This window comes from Ranitomeya variabilis, chromosome 4 (assembly GCF_051348905.1).
Source record: "Ranitomeya variabilis isolate aRanVar5 chromosome 4, aRanVar5.hap1, whole genome shotgun sequence".
Classification (NCBI taxonomy): domain Eukaryota; kingdom Metazoa; phylum Chordata; class Amphibia; order Anura; family Dendrobatidae; genus Ranitomeya; species Ranitomeya variabilis.
The window spans coordinates 663,948,175-663,968,548 of record NC_135235.1 but is presented as its reverse complement, the minus strand read 5'-3'; positions in this window follow the sequence as shown (position 1 = coordinate 663,968,548).

Here is a 20,374-nt window from a genome sequence, read left to right as displayed (position 1 = left end):
AGGCGGGAGTGGATCAGGGCGACAGTGAGGGTTTTTGTTGTTTCCATGGTGAGAAAAGGGCGGATTCTAGAGATGTTCTTTAGGTGTAAGCGGCAAGAGCGGGCAAGAGATTGTATATGGGATGTGAAGGAGAGATCAGAGTCAAATATAACACCCAGACAGCGCGCCTGCTGCCGGGGTGTTATTATGGTGCCACCCACGGAGAGGGAAATGTCAGATTTAGGGAGGTTGGTAGACGGCGGGAGCAGAAGAAGTTCAGTTTTGGAGAGGTTGAGTTTCAGATAGAGAGCGGACATGATGTTGGAGACTGCGGACAGACAGGCACTGGCGTTCCGTAGTACAGTGGGGGTAAGATCAGGGGATGATGTGTATAGTTGTGTGTCATCGGCATAAAGATGGTACTGAAAGCCAAATCTGCTGATAGTCTGTCCAGTTGGGGCCGTGTAGAGAAGAGAAGGGGGCCAAGGACTAGGCCCTGAGGTACCCCGACAGCGAGAGGAAGAGGAGATGAAGTGGAGCCAGCAAACAAAACACTGAAGGAGCGGTCAGAAAGGGAGGATGAGAACCAGGAGAGAGCAGTGTCCTTAATGCCTAGTGACTGGAACCTAGACAGTAGGAGAGGGTGGTTAACAGTGTCGAAAGCTGCAGAAAGGTCAAGGAGAATGAGCAGGGAGTGGTCACCATTGCATTTTTCTGTCAGAAGGTCATTGGTCACTTGATGAGTGCAGATTCTGTCGAATGTAGGGGCGGAAATGTGGCACCCTAGGAGTTCGGGTACCACAGTAGTGCTGTCTTCCTCACGGGGAGGATAGTGCTATGTCTGGAGGCAAGTGAGATTTCCTTTGGTAGGTTTACACACACAACACCTTCCACTTCCAGGCCAGGAGGGGGAGCTCCAAGCCCTGTTTTAGGGCAGCTTCCCTCAATAAAGATCTTGGTTTGGAGTTGGAGAGAGCTCATTTAGTAGTAGAAGTCCGTGTGCGAGGACAGACAGCAGTGGAGCACAGAGGAAAGTGAAAGCTCCAAGAGGCCACGAGCAGGCCTCTGAAGAGCTACAGCGCAAGAATCCGGGTACCGGGAGCCCGAGACTTTTGTGGATTATAAAACACAGAGCAGAACCGGAGGGTATTGTTCTACAAGGACTTTGCCCATAATTACCTGTGGCACAGCAACACTTAGGAGCCTGGAGTCACCGAGAACAAACCCCAGTTCACACGGCCCGAGCTGCCTGCCATACAGGTACCTGTCCTAAGACAGCAGAACGATCAAAGGCCTTGTTGAGACACTTAGTGGCAGCAGGGATTTAGAGACAGAAAGTGCAGAGTGGTAGGCTCCCACCTGACTTACCCAAGGGAACGTGGTTGTCTCTGGACTGCCCGGACTTCTCTGCCTGCCCTGTGATCTGGTGCCCTGGACTGTGGATGCTGAAGTCTTCAGTAAAGGTAAAGAGATTGCAACCTTGTGTTCTCGTTCTTCTCTGCACCTCTCACTATATCACTATCTACACTCCGGGAGCCCTGGGGATATACTTCACCTGTGGGAAGATATACCATCTAGCTGCCATAACATCATCCCAGCGGACCCCCTAAAGCAGCGTCGGTCATCCTGACCGAATACCACAGGTGGCGTCATGAACATAAACTTTATCCCTTTAAAGACCTTTCCCTTTTACATGGGCGCCCTGGGCCATGGACCGGGTCGCAGCCACCGTGACATCCCTACCCGGTACCGAGTAACCCTTAGCCCGTGAGGGCGACACATCTTGGCGTCACAAACAGGATCTACTGACCCTAAAAATTGGGTCATGTGCGCCTAAAGGACTGTGCCTAACTGTTTTATGTCGGAGACAGTGTATTGTGAATTGCCGCCAAAATCCACCATTGCCGCGCCACGTGGAGCGCGAGGAGGAGGAGACATACCTTCATGGGCAGAGCCAGCCAAAAAGAGGGGAAGCAGGAAAATGGGTGCCGCGCTGCTGAGAAGAATGCCGGAAGTGAAGACGACGTACAGCGGAGCTGCAAGAAAAGACGCTTCAATGTGCCTGACGGAGCACCGGAGGAACCATCGCAGATTCCGGAAAGGAGATCCGACTTCTACCAGGTTAGCGAGGGGAAAGAGCCATGTCCAGTCCGGGAGGGGAGTTGGCGGTGGTCGCAGCCGCAGACCTCATAGCACCCCCAGGCCCAGCAGCGGATGCACCTGCCGGCCTAGTGATGCCCCCGGGCCCCACTGAGAACGCAGCTGCAGTGCCTGTACCGCTAATCGAGGCCGCAGCTCCCATAACCCGGCCGGACACCGCCACAGCTACAGGGCCATCATGCCCTTGTCCATGCCGTACATACCTGGAGCAGCCTGGCTCCTGCAATATTCTGGCGAATCACATATGTTCACCGATTTTAAAGAAAGACTCTGTAGCCTGTTTGAAGTGTATTCTCTGACAGAGTATCAGAAGATTCATATTCTAACTGGCCAACTGTCTGGAGCAGCCCTGAGGGAGGTGAAATCCTGGTCAGCTGTGGATAAAGGGACTGTGCAGCAGATCTTTGCTAAGCTAAAAGTCACCTTTGACACTCGCACCGCTGCAGAGATAAAAATGAACATCTTCGGATGTAAACAAAAAGCCCAGGACAGTATACAGGACTATGCTCTTAATTTGCAGGAGGCACTCCGGGCTGTTAATCAAGTAGACCCTAACAGCGTACAGGATGCAGATAAACTCTTGAAAGAGCAGTTCCTTGAGGGGCTTCTATCTCATACCCACAAGGCTCAATTACGTATCCTGGCTTAGCAGAACCCTAACCTAGACTTTGCGCAATTTAAGGACAACGCCATCCGGGTGTTGCACGAATCTCCAACCAGCCGTGCAATACCTCCTCGGCGTCCAGCCCTCACGTACCACCAGGAGGTGGCGCCATATCCTCAAGTCCCTGCTGAGGCTGATGCCCAGGTCCTCGATGATGATTCTCCCGCAGGACTACGTCTCCAGATGCAGGAGCTGACCAAGAACTTTGCTGCATTAGCCCGGACCGTGCAGTCCCTACAGGAGGCCCCCAAGGAGAAGATCAAGCTGGCTTCCAGACCAGAGGATGTTCCCTGGCGACGACAGAAGAGGATCCACCGACCACAGGGAGAGACGACGATCGCTATCATCAGGACGGATGACCCATCTGCCGCCGCTGCAACCAGGCAGGCCACATTGCAAGGTACTGTCATTTAAACGAGCAACCCCTGGGGCAGATGGCCAATCCCCAGGATTAGGACGACCAAGCCCAAACAACTGGTGAGCCAAATACGTTGGAGGATGACCTGTTCTCCCCATTGTGATCGACGGTATTCCCATGAACGCTTTTTGTTGGAGCTTGGTTCTCAGGTGACAAGTATGCCTTACATTCTATATAAACGTTATTGGGTTGACACAGACATTACCTGTGGCCCTGATGATGATTTCACCATAGTAGCCAGTAATGGTCAGCCATTACCACAAGTGGGATACAAAGAGGTCACCATTAAAGTGGGACGGGTAGAGTTAAAGTCCCAAGGGATTGTGATTGTTGATATTGATCAACGTGAATGTAACCCCATGATGACCATTGGCACTAATGTTATTGGAAATTGTCAGAGGTTATTGTCTTGTTACAACAGGTGGCCGAAACAGCTGGTTCCAGTGAACAGAGAGAGTCCTACAGAAAGAAATCAGGGCTCTGGTACAAAGACAACAGGTAGAACTGTCTGGTGGAGAAATTGGCAGAGTCACAGTGAGTGATCCAATCCCCATTGCAATACCCCCCAGAAGTGAAATGTTGATATGGTGTTGGGCATCAATAGGTATCAGAGGTAAAGACTACCAGGCGCTAGTAGAACCTGTGTATTCTGATAGTAGATCTACAATCCTGAAAGCCAGAGGTGTCATGATTCTCAATGGCGAGAGAACATAGCCCAGCATATATGAGAACTAGCTCTTGGAAGATGGAAACTATACTGACCATGAACTAAACCTGCCGCACAACTAGAAGTGGCCGGGTAGCATGCCTACGTTTTTTAACCCTAGATGCCCAGCGCCAGCCGGAGAACTACCTAATCCTAGCAGAGGAAAAGACAGTCCTGGCTCACCTCTAGAGAAATTTTCCCAAAAGGCAGACAGAGGCCCCCACATATATTGGCGGTGATTTTAGATGAAATGACAAACGTAGTATGAAAATAGGTTTAGCAAAATCGAGGTCCGCTTTCTAGATAGCAGGAAGACAGAAAGGACACTTTCATGGTCAGCAGAAAACCCTATCAAAACACCATCCAGAAATTCCTTTAAGACTCTAGCATTAACTCATAACACCAGAGTGGCAATTTCCGATCACAAGAGCTTTCCAGACACAGTAACGAAACAGCAGCTGTGAACAGGAACAAAATGCAAAAACACACAAGGACAAAAGTCCAACTTAGCTGGGAGTTGTCTAGTAGCAGGAACAAGCACAGAAGGCTTCTGATTACATTGTTGACCGGCAAGAAACTGACAGAGGAGCAAGGTTATATAGCGACTCCCACATCCTGATAGGAGCAGGTGAACAGAGGGGATGATGCACACAAGTTCAATTCCACAAGTGGCCACCGGGGGAGCCCAGAATCCAATTTCACAACAGTACCCCCCCCTCAAGGAGGGGGCACCGAACCCTCACCAGAACCACCAGGGCGATCAGGATGAGTCCTATGAAAGGCACGGACAAGATCGGAGGCATGAACATCAGAGGCAGTGACCCAAGAATTATCCTCCTGACCGTATCCCTTCCATTTGACCAGATACTGGAGTCTCCGTCTGGAAACACGAGAGTCTAAGATCTTTTCCACAACGTACTCCAACTCACCCTCAACCAACACCGGAGCAGGAGGCTCAACGGAAGGCACAACCGGTACCTCATACCTGCGCAACAATGACCGATGAAAAACATTATGAATAGAAAAGGATGCAGGGAGGTCCAAACGGAAGGACACAGGGTTAAGAATCTCCAATATCTTGTACGGGCCGATGAACCGAGGCTTAAACTTAGGAGAAGAAACCCTCATAGGGACAAAACGAGAAGACAACCACACCAAGTCCCCAACACAAAGCCGAGGACCAACACGACGACGGCGGTTGGCAAAAAGCTGAGTCTTCTCCTGGGACAACTTCAAATTGTCCACCACCTGCCCCCAAATCTGATGCAACCTCTCCACCACAGCATCCACTCCAGGACAATCCGAAGATTCCACTTGACCGGAGGAAAATCGAGGATGAAACCCCAAATTACAGAAAAACGGGGACACCAAGGTGGCAGAGCTGGCCCGATTATTGAGGGCGAACTCCGCCAAAGGCAAAAAAGCAACCCAATCATCCTGATCCGCAGACACAAAACACCTCAAATATGTCTCCAAGGTCTGATTAGTCCGCTCGGTCTGGCCATTAGTCTGAGGATGGAAAGCAGACGAAAAAGACAAATCTATGCCCATCCTAGCACAGAATGCCCGCCAAAATCTAGACACGAATTGGGTCCCTCTGTCAGAAACGATATTCTCAGGAATACCATGCAAACGAACAACATTTTGAAAAAACAGAGGAACCAACTCGGAAGAAGAAGGCAACTTAGGCAAGGGAACCAGATGGACCATCTTAGAGAAACGGTCACACACCACCCAGATGACAGACATCTTCTGAGAAACAGGCAGATCCGAAATAAAATCCATCGAGATGTGCGTCCAAGGCCTCTTCGGGATAGGCAAGGGCAACAACAATCCACTAGCCCGAGAACAACAAGGCTTGGCCCGAGCACAAACGTCACAAGACTGCACAAAGCCTCGCACATCTCGTGACAGGGAAGGCCACCAGAAGGACCTTGCCACCAAATCCCTGGTACCAAAGATTCCAGGATGACCTGCCAACGCAGAAGAATGAACCTCAGAGATGACTCTACTGGTCCAATCATCAGGAACAAACAGCCTACCAGGTGGGCAACGATCAGGTCTATCCGCCTGAAACTCCTGCAAGGCCCGCCGCAGGTCTGGAGAAACGGCAGACAATATCACTCCATCTTTAAGGATACCTGTGGGCTCAGAATTACCAGGGGAGTCAGGCTCAAAACTCCTAGAAAGGGCATCCGCCTTAACATTCTTAGAACCCGGTAGGTACGACACCACAAAATTAAACCGAGAGAAAAACAACGACCAGCGCGCCTGTCTAGGATTCAGGCGCCTGGCAGACTCAAGGTAAATTAAATTTTTGTGGTCAGTCAATACCACCACCTGATGTCTGGCCCCCTCAAGCCAGTGACGCCACTCCTCAAAAGCCCACTTCATGGCCAAAAGCTCCCGATTCCCAATATCATAATTCCGCTCGGCGGGCGAAAATTTACGGGAAAAAAAAGCACAAGGTCTCATCACGGAGCAGTCGGAACTTCTCTGCGACAACACCGCCCCAGCTCCGATTTCAGAAGCGTCGACCTCAACCTGAAAAGGAAGAGCAACATCAGGCTGACGCAACACTGGGGCGGAAGAAAAGCGGCGCTTGAGCTCCCGAAAGGCCTCCACAGCATCAGGGGACCAATCAGCAACATCAGCACCCTTCTTAGTCAAATCAGTCAATGGTTTTACAACATCAGAAAAACCAGCAATAAATCGACGATAAAAGTTAGCAAAGCCCAAAAATTTCTGAAGACTCTTAAGAGAAGAGGGTTGCGTCCAATCACCAATAGCCTGAACCTTGACAGGATCCATCTCGATGGAAGAGGGGGAAAAAATGTATCCCAAGAAAGAAATCTTTTGAACCCCAAAAACACACTTAGAACCCTTCACACACAAGGAATTAGACCGCAAAACCTGAAAAACCCTCCTGACCTGCTGGACATGAGAGTCCCAGTCATCCGAAAAAATCAGAATATCATCCAGATACACAATCATAAATTTATCCAAATAATCGCGGAAAATGTCATGCATAAAGGACTGGAAGACTGAAGGGGCATTTGAAAGACCAAAAGGCATCACCAAATACTCAAAATGGCCCTCGGGCGTATTAAATGCGGTTTTCCACTCATCCCCCTGCTTGATTCGCACCAAATTATACGCCCCACGGAGATCAATCTTAGAGAACCACTTGGCCCCCTTTATACGAGCAAACAAATCAGTAAGCAGTGGTAACGGATATTGATATTTAACCGTGATTTTATTCAAAAGTCGATAATCAATACACGGCCTCAAAGAGCCGTCCTTTTTAGACACAAAGAAAAAACCGGCTCCTAAGGGAGATGACGAAGGACGAATATGTCCCTTTTCCAAGGACTCCTTTATATATTCTCGCATAGCAGCGTGTTCAGGCACAGACAGATTAAATAAACGACCCTTAGGGTATTTACTACCCGGAATCAAGTCTATGGCACAATCGCACTCCCGGTGCGGAGGTAGTAAACCAACCTTGGGTTCTTCAAAAACGTCACGAAAGTCAGACAAGAATTCAGGAATCTCAGAGGGAATAGATGATGAAATGGAAACCAAAGGTATGTCCCCATGAGTTCCTTTACATCCCCAGCTTAACACAGACATAGCTCTCCAGTCGAGGACTGGGTTATGAGATTGCAGCCATGGCAATCCCAGCACCAAAACATCATGTAGATTATACAGCACCAGAAAGCGAATAACCTCCTGGTGATCCGGATTAACACGCATAGTCACTTGTGTCCAGTATTGTGGTTTATTACTAGCCAATGGGGTGGAGTCAATCCCTTTCAGAGGTATCGGAGCCTCCAGTGGCTCCAAATCGTACCCACAGCGTTTGGCAAAGGACCAATCCATAAGACTCAAAGCAGCGCCAGAGTCGACATAGGCGTCCGCGGTAATAGATGACAAAGAACAAATCAGGGTCACAGATAGAATAAACTTAGACTGTAAAGTGCTAATTGAAACAGACTTGTCAGGCTTCTTAGTACGCTTAAAGCATGCTGATATAACATGAGTTGAATCACCACAATAGAAGCACAACCCATTTTTTCGTCTAAAATTCTGCCGCTCGCTTCTGGACAGAATTCTATCACATTGCATATTTTCTGGCGTTTTCTCAGTAGACACCGCCAAATGGTGCACAGGTTTGCGCTCCCGCAGACGCCTATCGATCTGAATAGCCATCGTCATGGACTCATTCAGACTCGCAGGCACAGGGAACCCCACCATAACATCCTTAATGGCATCAGAGAGACCTTCTCTGAAAATCGCCGCCAGGGCGCACTCATTCCACTGAGTAAGCACAGACCATTTGCGGAATTTTTGGCAGTATATTTCAGCTTCATCTTGCCCCTGAGACAAGGACATCAAGGCCTTTTCCGCCTGAAGCTCTAAATGAGGTTCCTCATAAAGCAACCCCAAGGCCAGAAAAAAACGCATCCACATTGAGCAACGCAGGATCCCCTGGTGCCAATGCAAAAGCCCAGTCTTGAGGGTCGCCCCGGAGCAAGGAAATTACAATCCTGACCTGCTGTGCAGGGTCTCCGGCAGAGCGAGACTTCAGGGACAAAAACAATTTGCAATTATTTTTAAAATTTTGAAAGTGAGATCTATTCCCCGAGAAGAATTCAGGCAAAGGAATTCTAGGCTCAGACATAGGTGCATGAACAACAAAATCTTGCAAATTTTGTACCTTTGTGGCGAGATTATTCAAACCTGTAGCTACACTCTGAAGATCCATTTGAAACAGGTGAACACAGAGCCATTCAAGGATTAGAAGGAGAGAAAGAGAGGAAGGCTGCAGTATAGGCAGACTAGCAAGTGATTCAATTAAGAGCACACTCAGAACTAGAGGAAAAAAAAAAAAAAAAATTGTAGCAGACTTCTTTTTTCTCTCCTTTCTCAGCCAGTAATTTAACCCTTTTTTGGGCCGGTCAAACTGTCATGATTCTCAATGGCGAGAGAACAAAGCCCAGCATATATGAGAACTAGCTCTTGGAAGATGGAAACTATACTGACCATGAACTAAACCTGCCGCACAACTAGAAGTGGCCGGGTAGCATGCCTACGTTTTTTAACCCTAGATGCCCAGCGCCAGCCGGAGAACTACCTAATCCTAGCAGAGGAAAAGACAGTCCTGGCTCACCTCTAGAGAAATTTTCCCAAAAGGCAGACAGAGGCCCCCACATATATTGGCGGTGATTTTAGATGAAATGACAAACGTAGTATGAAAATAGGTTTAGCAAAATCGAGGTCCGCTTTCTAGATAGCAGGAAGACAGAAAGGACACTTTCATGGTCAGCAGAAAACCCTATCAAAACACCATCCAGAAATTCCTTTAAGACTCTAGCATTAACTCATAACACCAGAGTGGCAATTTCCGATCACAAGAGCTTTCCAGACACAGTAACGAAACAGCAGCTGTGAACAGGAACAAAATGCAAAAACACACAAGGACAAAAGTCCAACTTAGCTGGGAGTTGTCTAGTAGCAGGAACAAGCACAGAAGGCTTCTGATTACATTGTTGACCGGCAAGAAACTGACAGAGGAGCAAGGTTATATAGCGACTCCCACATCCTGATAGGAGCAGGTGAACAGAGGGGATGATGCACACAAGTTCAATTCCACAAGTGGCCACCGGGGGAGCCCAGAATCCAATTTCACAACACAGAGGGGTGGTTGAAGTCCGCAAAGGGAGAGTGTTGTGAAATTGGATTTTGGGCTCCCCCGGTGGCCACTGGTGGAATTGAACTGGTGTGCATCATCCTCTCTGTTCACCTGTTTCCATCAGGATGTGGGAGTCGCTATTTAGCCTTGCTCCTCTGTCACTTCCATGCCGGTCAACATTGTAATCAGAAGCCTTTCTGTGCATGTTCCTGCTGCTAGACAACTCCCAGCTAAGTTGGACTTTAGTCCTTGTTTGTTTTTGCATTTTGTTCCAGTTCACAGCTGTAGTTTCGTTTCTGTGTCTGGAAAGCTCTTGTGATCTGAAATTGCCACTCTGATGTTATGAGTTAATACTAGAGTCTTAAAGTAATTTCAGGATGTGTTTTGATAGGGTTTTCAGCTGACCATGAAAGTGCCCTTTCTGTCTTCCTGCTATCTAGTAAGCGGACCTCAATTTTGCTAAACCTATTTTCATACTACGTTTGTCATTTCATCTAAAATCACCGCCAATATTTGTGGGGGCCTCTGTCTGCCTTTCGGGGAAATTTCTCTAGAGGTGAGCCAGGACTATATTTTCCTCTGCCAGGATTAGTTAGTCCTCCGGCCGGCGCTGGGCGTCTAGGGATAAAACGCAGGCTACGCTACCCGGCTACTGTTAGTTGTGCGGCAGGTTTAGTTCATGGTCAGTTTAGTTTCCATCCTTCCAAGAGCTAGTTCTTATGTTTGCTGGGCTATGTTCTCTTGCCATTGAGAACCATAACAGTTTGACCGGCCACAAAGGGTTAAATTAATTGACAGAGAAAGGAGAGAAAAGAGAAGTCTGCTGAAGATTTTTTTTTTTTTTTTTTTTTTCCCTTCCCTTCAGTTCTGAGTGTGCTTGTAATTGAATCTCTTGCAAGTCTGCCTATATTGCAGCCTTTCTCTCTCTCTCTCCTTCTAATCCTGGAATGGCTCTGTGTTCACCTGTTTAAAATGGATATTCAGAGTTTAGCTGCAGGTTTGAATAATCTCACCACGAAAGTTCAAAATTTACAAGATTTTGTTGTTCATGTTCCTATATCTGAACCTAGAATTCCTTTGCCTGAATTTTTCTCGGGGAATAGATCTTGCTTTCAAAATTTCAAAAATAATTGCAAGTTGTTTTTGTCCGTGAAATCTCGCTCTGCTGGAGATCCTGCTCAGCAGGTCAGGATTGTGATTTCCTTGCTCCGGGGCGACCCTCAGGATTGGGCTTTTGCATTGGCTCCAGGGGATCCTGCGTTGCTCAATGTGGATGCGTTTTTTCTGGCCTTGGGGTTGCTTTATGAGGAACCTCAGTTAGAACTTCAGGCGGAAAAGGCCTTGATGTCCCTATCTCAGGGGCAAGACGAAGCTGAAATATACTGCCAGAAATTCCGTAAATGGGCTGTGCTTACTCAGTGGAATGAGTGCGCCCTGGCGGCGAATTTCAGAGAGGGTCTCTCTGATGCCATTAAGGATGTTATGGTGGGGTTCCCTGTGCCTGCGGGTCTGAATGAGTCCATGACAATGGCTATCCAGATCGATAGGCGTCTGCGGGAGCGCAAACCTGTGCACCATTTGGCGGTGTCTACTGAGAAGACGCCAGAGAATATGCAATGTGATAGAATTCTGTCCAGAAGTGAACGGCAGAATTTTAGACGAAAAAATGGGTTGTGCTTCTATTGCGGTGATTCAACTCATGTTATATCAGCATGCTCTAAGCGTACTAAGAAGCTTGATAAGTCTGTTTCAATTGGCACTTTACAGTCTAAGTTTATTCTATCTGTGACCCTGATTTGTTCTTTATCATCTATTACCGCGGATGCCTATGTCGACTCTGGCGCCGCTTTGAGTCTTATGGATTGGTCCTTTGCCAAACGCTGTGGGTATGATTTGGAGCCTCTTGAAACTCCTATACCCCTGAAGGGGATTGACTCCACCCTATTGGCTAGCAATAAACCACAATACTGGACACAAGTAACTATGCGGATTAATCCGGATCACCAGGAGATTATTCGCTTTCTTGTGCTGTATAACCTACATGATGTGTTGGTGCTTGGATTGCCATGGCTGCAATCTCATAACCCAGTCCTTGACTGGAAAGCTATGTCTGTGTTAAGCTGGGGATGTAAGGGGACGCATGGGGACGTACCTGTGGTTTCCATTTCATCATCTATTCCCTCTGAGATTCCTGAATTCTTGACTGAATATCGTGACGTTTTTGAAGAACCTAAGCTTGGTTCATTACCTCCGCACCGGGAGTGCGATTGTGCCATAGATTTGATTCCGGGTAGTAAATACCCTAAGGGTCGTTTGTTTAATCTGTCTGTGCCTGAACATGCTGCTATGCGAGAATATATAAAGGAGTCCTTGGAAAAGGGACATATTCGTCCTTCGTCATCTCCCTTAGGAGCCGGTTTTTTCTTTGTGGCTAAGAAAGATGGCTCTTTGAGGCCGTGCATTGATTATCGGCTTTTGAATAAAATCACGGTTAAATATCAATATCCGTTGCCACTGCTGACTGATTTGTTTGCTCGCATAAAGGGGGCCAAGTGGTTCTCTAAGATAGATCTCCGTGGGGCGTATAATTTGGTGCGAATTAAGCAGGGGGATGAGTGGAAAACCGCATTTAATACGCCCGAGGGCCACTTTGAGTATTTGGTGATGCCTTTTGGTCTTTCAAATGCCCCTTCAGTCTTTCAGTCCTTTATGCATGACATTTTCCGTGATTATTTGGATAAATTTATGATTGTGTATCTGGATGATATTTTGTTTTTTTCGGATGACTGGGACTCTCATGTCCAGCAGGTCAGGAGGGTTTTTCAGGTTTTGCGGTCTAATTCCTTGTGTGTGAAGGGTTCTAAGTGCGTTTTTGGGGTTCAAAAGATTTCCTTTTTGGGATATATTTTTTCCCCCTCTTCCATCGAGATGGATCCTGTCAAGGTTCAGGCTATTTGTGATTGGACGCAACCCTCTTCTCTTAAGAGTCTTCAGAAATTTTTGGGCTTTGCTAACTTTTATCGTCGATTTATTGCTGGTTTTTCTGATGTTGTTAAACCATTGACTGATTTAACTAAGAAGGGTGCTGATGTTGCTGATTGGTCCCCTGCTGCTGTGGAGGCCTTTCGGGAGCTTAAGCGCCGCTTTTCTTCCGCCCCTGTGTTGCGTCAGCCTGATGTTGCTCTTCCTTTTCAGGTTGAGGTCGACGCTTCTGAAATCGGAGCTGGGGCGGTTTTGTCGCAGAGAAGTTCCGATTGCTCCGTGATGAGACCTTGTGCTTTTTTCTCGCGTAAATTTTCGCCCGCCGAGCGGAATTATGATGTTGGGAATCGGGAGCTTTTGGCCATGAAGTGGGCTTTTGAGGAGTGGCGTCATTGGCTTGAGGGGGCTAGACATCAGGTGGTGGTATTGACTGACCACAAAAATCTAATTTATCTTGAGTCCGCCAGACGCCTGAATCCTAGACAGGCGCGCTGGTCGTTGTTTTTCTCTCGGTTTAATTTTGTGGTGTCCTACCTGCCGGGTTCTAAGAATGTTAAGGCGGATGCCCTTTCTAGGAGTTTTGAGCCTGACTCCCCTGGTAATTCTGAACCTACAGGTATCCTTAAGGATGGAGTGATATTGTCTGCCGTTTCTCCAGACCTGCGGCGGGCCTTGCAGGAGTTTCAGGCGGATAGACCTGATCGTTGCCCACCTGGTAGACTGTTTGTTCCTGATGATTGGACCAGTAAAGTCATTTCTGAGGTTCATTCTTCTGCGTTGGCAGGTCATCCTGGAATCTTTGGTACCAGGGATTTGGTGGCAAGGTCCTTCTGGTGGCCTTCCCTGTCTCGAGATGTGCGAGGCTTCGTGCAGTCTTGTGACGTTTGTGCTCGGGCCAAGCCTTGTTGTTCTCGGGCTAGTGGATTGTTGTTGCCCTTGCCTATCCCGAAGAGGCCCTGGACGCACATCTCGATGGATTTTATTTCGGATCTTCCTGTTTCTCAGAAGATGTCTGTCATCTGGGTGGTGTGTGATCGTTTCTCTAAGATGGTCCATTTGGTTCCCCTGCCTAAGTTGCCTTCTTCTTCCGAGTTGGTTCCTCTGTTTTTTCAAAATGTGGTCCGTTTGCATGGTATTCCGGAGAATATCGTTTCTGACAGAGGTACCCAATTCGTGTCTAGATTTTGGCGAGCATTCTGTGCTAGGATGGGCATAGATTTGTCTTTCTCGTCTGCTTTCCATCCTCAGACTAATGGCCAGACCGAGCGGACGAATCAGACCTTGGAGACATATTTGAGGTGTTTTGTGTCTGCAGATCAGGATGATTGGGTTGCTTTTTTGCCTTTAGCGGAGTTTGCCCTCAATAATCGGGCCAGCTCTGCCACCTTGGTGTCTCCCTTTTTCTGTAATTCGGGGTTTCATCCTCGATTTTCTTCTGGTCAGGTGGAATCTTCGGATTGTCCTGGAGTGGATGCTGTGGTGGAGAGGTTGCATCAGATTTGGGGGCAGGTAGTGGACAATTTGAAGTTGTCCCAGGAGAAGACTCAGCTTTTTGCCAACCGCCGGCGTCGGGTTGGTCCTCGGCTTTGTGTTGGGGACTTGGTGTGGTTGTCTTCTCGTTTTGTCCCTATGAGGGTTTCTTCTCCCAAGTTTAAGCCTCGGTTCATCGGCCCGTACAAGATATTGGAGATTCTTAACCCTGTGTCCTTCCGTTTGGACCTCCCTGCATCTTTTTCTATTCATAATGTTTTTCATCGGTCATTATTGCGCAGGTATGAGGTACCGGTTGTGCCTTCCGTTGAGCCTCCTGCTCCGGTGTTGGTTGAGGGCGAGTTGGAGTACGTTGTGGAAAAAATCTTGGACTCCCGTGTTTCCAGACGGAAACTCCAGTATCTGGTCAAATGGAAGGGATACGGTCAGGAGGATAATTCTTGGGTGACTGCCTCTGATGTTCATGCCTCCGATTTGGTCCGTGCCTTTCATAGGCCTCATCCTGATCGCCCTGGTGGTTCTGGTGAGGGTTCGGTGCCCCCTCCTTGAGGGGGGGGTACTGTTGTGAAATTGGATTTTGGGCTCCCCCGGTGGCCACTGGTGGAATTGAACTGGTGTGCATCATCCTCTCTGTTCACCTGTTTCCATCAGGATGTGGGAGTCGCTATTTAGCCTTGCTCCTCTGTCACTTCCATGCCGGTCAACATTGTAATCAGAAGCCTTTCTGTGCATGTTCCTGCTGCTAGACAACTCCCAGCTAAGTTGGACTTTAGTCCTTGTTTGTTTTTGCATTTTGTTCCAGTTCACAGCTGTAGTTTCGTTTCTGTGTCTGGAAAGCTCTTGTGATCTGAAATTGCCACTCTGATGTTATGAGTTAATACTAGAGTCTTAAAGTAATTTCAGGATGTGTTTTGATAGGGTTTTCAGCTGACCATGAAAGTGCCCTTTCTGTCTTCCTGCTATCTAGTAAGCGGACCTCAATTTTGCTAAACCTATTTTCATACTACGTTTGTCATTTCATCTAAAATCACCGCCAATATTTGTGGGGGCCTCTGTTTGCCTTTCGGGGAAATTTCTCTAGAGGTGAGCCAGGACTATATTTTCCTCTGCCAGGATTAGTTAGTCCTCCGGCCGGCGCTGGGCGTCTAGGGATAAAACGCAGGCTACGCTACCCGGCTACTGTTAGTTGTGCGGCAGGTTTAGTTCATGGTCAGTTTAGTTTCCATCCTTCCAAGAGCTAGTTCTTATGTTTGCTGGGCTATGTTCTCTTGCCATTGAGAACCATAACAGGAGAGTACCAGTACGTGTTCTCAACTGTGAAGAGAAAGAAGTTCACCTAACCAGATATGCCGCAATTGCCAAACTGTTTACTGTTGATAATAATGTGATAAAGGCAGCAGAACCCTTGGTCCCGTCCACCCACGTGGAGGACAAGGGCTCTGCAGGTAAAATGGAAGATTGGTGTCAAAAATTACATTTGGGTTCTGATTCTACGCCTTCATACCAGAAACAAGGGGCTTACAGGGTGGTTCAAGAGTATGAACGAGTCTTCAGTAAACACCCACTAGACTTCTTGTAGGTAAAAGGGGTACAACATCACATCCCCACGAGTAGTCATCCACCCATCAAGGATAGGTACCGGCCTGTACCTCCAGCTCATTACCAGTGTGCCAAAAGTATGTTGCGAGAGATGAAGGAGGCTGGGGTAATCAGACATAGTTGTAGCCCCTGGGCAGCTCCATTAGTCCTCGTCAGAAAGAAAGACGGCACCATGAGGATGTGTGTAGATTATAGGCAGATAAACCGCATTACACACAAGGATGCATACCCATTGCCTAGAATAGAAGAGTCCTTAGCTGCTTTAAAATCTGCTAACTACTTCTCTACCTTGGATTTCACCAGTAGGTACTTGCAGGTTCCCGTAGCAGAGGCGGACAAGGAGAAGACAGCCTTCACAACACCGATGGGTCTCTCTGAGTTCAATTACATGCCGTTTGGACTGTGCAACGCCCCCGGAACGTTTCAGCGGATGATGGAATGCTGTCTCGGACACAAGAACTTCGAAACTGTCTTGTTGTACCTGGACGACGTCATTGTCTTCTCCAAGACGTATGAGGATCATCTGAAGCACCTAGCCGAGGTGTTTGAAGCCCTGTCCAACTTTGGCTTGAAGGTAAAACCCTCAAAATGTCATCTGTTGAAATCCAAAGTGCAATACCTGGGCCATGTGGTGAGCTCCGAAGGAGTGGCCCCAGATCCAGACAAGGTCACCGTCCTCAAGAACTGGCCAAAACCCAGTAACCTCCATGAAGTCCGATAGTTCCTCAGGTTGTTAGGCTATTACCGAAGATTTGTGAAAGACTTCACTAAGATAGCCGCACCACTGCAAGACCTGTTAGTGGGCCAATCCAAGAAAACCAAGGGTAAGAATACCCCATTTGACTGGGTCGACGGGCTGGAGAGATCCTTCACTCAATTGAAGTTGGCTCTCACGGGAGAAGAAGTACTAGCCTACCCAGAATATGACCAACCGTTTGTGCTGTACACGGATGCTAGCAACGTGGGATTGGGAACAGTACTGTCCCAAGTACAAAAAGGCAAAGAGAGGGTAATCGCGCACGCCAGAAGGAAGCTGCGACCCACAGAAAGGAACCCCGAAAATTACAGCTCCTTTAATCTGGAATTCCTTGCCATCGTCTGGGCAGTGACAGAGAGATTCAAACATTATCTAGCCTCTGCAAAATTTACAGTCTACATGGATAACAACCCGCTGACCCACTTAGAGACTGCAAAACTCAGTGCTTTGGAGCAGCGATGGATGGCTGGTTTGTCCAATTACGACTTCACCATCAAATACCGTGCAGGGCACAAGAATTCCAACGCAGATGCGTTGTCCAGAATTCCCAACCTACCATACGTGGGAGAGGATCCAGAAGAACTTGAAGAAGTAGAGCTGCCAGCGTTCCATCTCCCCGGAGCAACTCAGTACTCCCATTACGTGAGAAACAGGCGGAAAAACTAATGCGGAACCACGCTGAATCCGTTGCCCCACCATGGATAGGCAGAAACGCAGGATAGTGACCCCGCTATCCGTCTGGTGAAAGAACTGCTGACACAGGCAGACTCGTACCCTGGTCCAGATGATCCACAGAGACTCTGGAAGGAAAAAGGCAAACTATTCATCTAAGCTGTGCAGAAGAAACTTTGATCCACGCACACATGAGCTAGTCTGGCAGATAGTGGTCCCAAGACGAGATGCGCCCATGGTTCTAGAAGCATACCACGACGGAGCACGAGACTTTGGATGGAAGAAATTGGAAATCCTGTTACGTGGAAGATTCTACTGGCCTGGCATGAGGAAAACCATAGAAAAGTGGTGCCGTGAGTGTGGCCCATGTAGTCTGCGCAGAAAGGACCGTGACAGCCAAAGGGCTACCCTACAGCCCATAGTCACCAAAAAGCCACTTGAATTGGTGGCCTTAGACCATGTGAAGCTAACCCCAAGCCGGTCAGGCTATGTAACGCTTTGACTATTGTGGATCATTACTCCAGATTCCTGGTGGTTGTACCTGTCAAGGATCAGACAGCCAAGACAGCAGCCCATGCCTTCCAACAGTACTTCTGTAGACCCCATGGATACGCTGAGAAGGTGCTCACTGACCAAGGTCCAGCCTTTGAAGCGGAGGTATTCCAGGAATTCTGCCACCTGTACGGATGTAAAAAGATCAGACCAACTCCGTATCACCCACAAACAAATGGAATGTGTGAGAAAATGAATCAGATAGTGATTGATCTCCTGAAGACATTGCCTTCACATGAAAGGAACTGATGGCCAGAAAAGTTACCAAATTTGGTAGACTTATACAACCATGTCCCAGTAAATTCCACCAACTATACGCCAGCATACTTAATGAGGGGAAGGTCCAGTCAACTACCTGTCGATCTAGACATGACATGATCTAGACATGGGAGTCTTAACCCCAGAAGATATCTCACCAGATACAGATTGGGAAACTGAGAGAAAAGTACAGTCAAGTGCAAGAATGCGTAGAGAGAAGTTTAGCACATGCCAGACAAAAGCAAGAAAGAGACTTTAACCAACATGCTTCTGCAAGAGTCACCAGGTGAACAAGTGCTCAAAGGTAAAAGAAGATTACACAAACTTGATGACCAGTGGGAGAGAGCAGAACCTTACACTATTCCAACTTTGACAACACGAAAGTCTGCCTTATCAGCAAAGATGGAGGAGAAACATCGACGGCAGTGTCCAGAGACCATCTCAAAATATGCCCTGATAAATTGAGAAACAGATAAACAGACCCAGGAACATCTCCACCCATGGAACCAGAGGAAAAGAAGATTTGCACTGTTCTTGGAGATTTTCCCCAGTCTTGGACTCAAGTACATCAGGCCATCGTGATACCTGTATTGACTTTTCCCCAGATGGAAATACCAGAACAAAATGTGATTCCAGACCATCCTGAACCAGAGGAGGCTCTGCACCAACAGGTTCAAGCAGCAAATGTCACCCCAGCAGTAGAACCAGAAAATCCACCCTCTGCTATTGGTGAATCTGTTAGACCTATGGTGAATCTAAGAAGATGCAGACTCTTGCCCAATTTGCCTACACAATGCAGGCCTACAGATAGTATACACACTAGTGGCTCCACTACAGTAGCAGCAGACATGTTAGATCAGGAACTACGAAGGTCTACTCGTAGTACCAAAGGTCAAATCCCAGCTCGTTACAGAGACTAAAAATGTCAATAATTGCTGTTGTTTGAATTTCTTGCTTATCTTTGTTACAGGTTTAAAATGGACATTGAGGTAATGGACAATGCTTACTCAAAAACTTTCATTGTAAATAGTTTGGCACCCTCATGGTGCACAATGGTTCTGCCCATTTGCGGCGTGGGTAGAGCCTTTGTTTGTTTCATCTGACCAAAGACAATACCAGATGAACTTTTATAGACTTTTTTTTGCAACGTTCAAGTGTCCTCACCTCCCATGAAGGGAAGCTAAAGTTTATTATTGTTCAAATTTTTGTGAAAATCGTTTGCATTATTTAACTTGTATTTTTGTTATTCTCTTTTCCCAGTCCAGGAGTACTGGATTTAATGGGGAGGGGGATGTGGCACCCCATGAGTTCGGGTACCACAGTAGTGCTGTCTTCCTCACGGGGAGGATAGTGCTATGTCTGGAGGCAAGTGAGATTTCCTTTGGTAGGTTTACACACACACAGCACCTTCCACTTCCAGGCCAGGAGGGGGAGCTCCAAGCCCTGTTTTAGGGCAGCTTCCCTCAATAAAGATATTGGTTTGGAGACAGAGAGGGCTCATTTAGTAGTAGAAGTCCGTGTGCGAGGACAGACAGGAGTGGAGCACAGAGGAAAGTGAAAGCTCCAAGAGGTCACGAGCAGGCCTCTGAAGAGCTACAGCACAAGAATCTGGGTATCGGGAGCCTGAGGCTTTTGTGGATTATACAACACAGAGCAGAACCGGAGGGTATTGTTCTACAAGGACTTAATTATCTGTGGCACAGCAGCACCTAGGAGCCTGGAGTCACTGATAACAGACCCCAGTTCACACGGACCGAGCTGCCTGCCATAAAGGTCCCTGTCCTAGGACAGCAGAACCATCAAAGGCCTTGTTGAAACATGGATTTAGAGACAGAAAGCGCAGAGTGGTAGGCTCCCACCTGACTTACCCAAGGGATCTTGCTTGTCTCTGGACTGCCCGGACTTCTCTGCCTGCCCTGTGATCTGGTGCCCTGGACTGTGGATGCTGAAGTCTTCAGTAAAGGTAAAGATACTGCAACCTTTTGTTCTCGTTCTTCTCTGCACCTCTCACCATATCACTATCTACACTCCGGGAGCCCTGGGGATATACTTAACCTGTGGGAAGATATACCAACTAGCTGCCATAACATCACCCCAGTGGACCCCCTAAAGCAGAGTCGGTTATCCTGACCGAATACCACAGGTGGCGTCACGAACATAAACTCTATCCCTTTAAAGACCTTTCCCTTTTACATGGTGCCCTGGGCCACGGACCGGGTCAAAGCCACTGTGACATCCCCCTGTGAACTGCAGGACCCAGTACCGAGTAACCCCTAGCCCGTGGGGCGACTCGTAAACCAGACTGTGAAGGGTCTAGGAGGGAATGAGTAGAGAGGTAAGGGGTAAGGCGTGAGTAGACCAGGCTCTCCAAGAGTTTAGAGATGAAGGGGAGATTGGAGACTGGTCTGTAGTTATTTGTGCAGGATGGGTCGAGGTCGGGT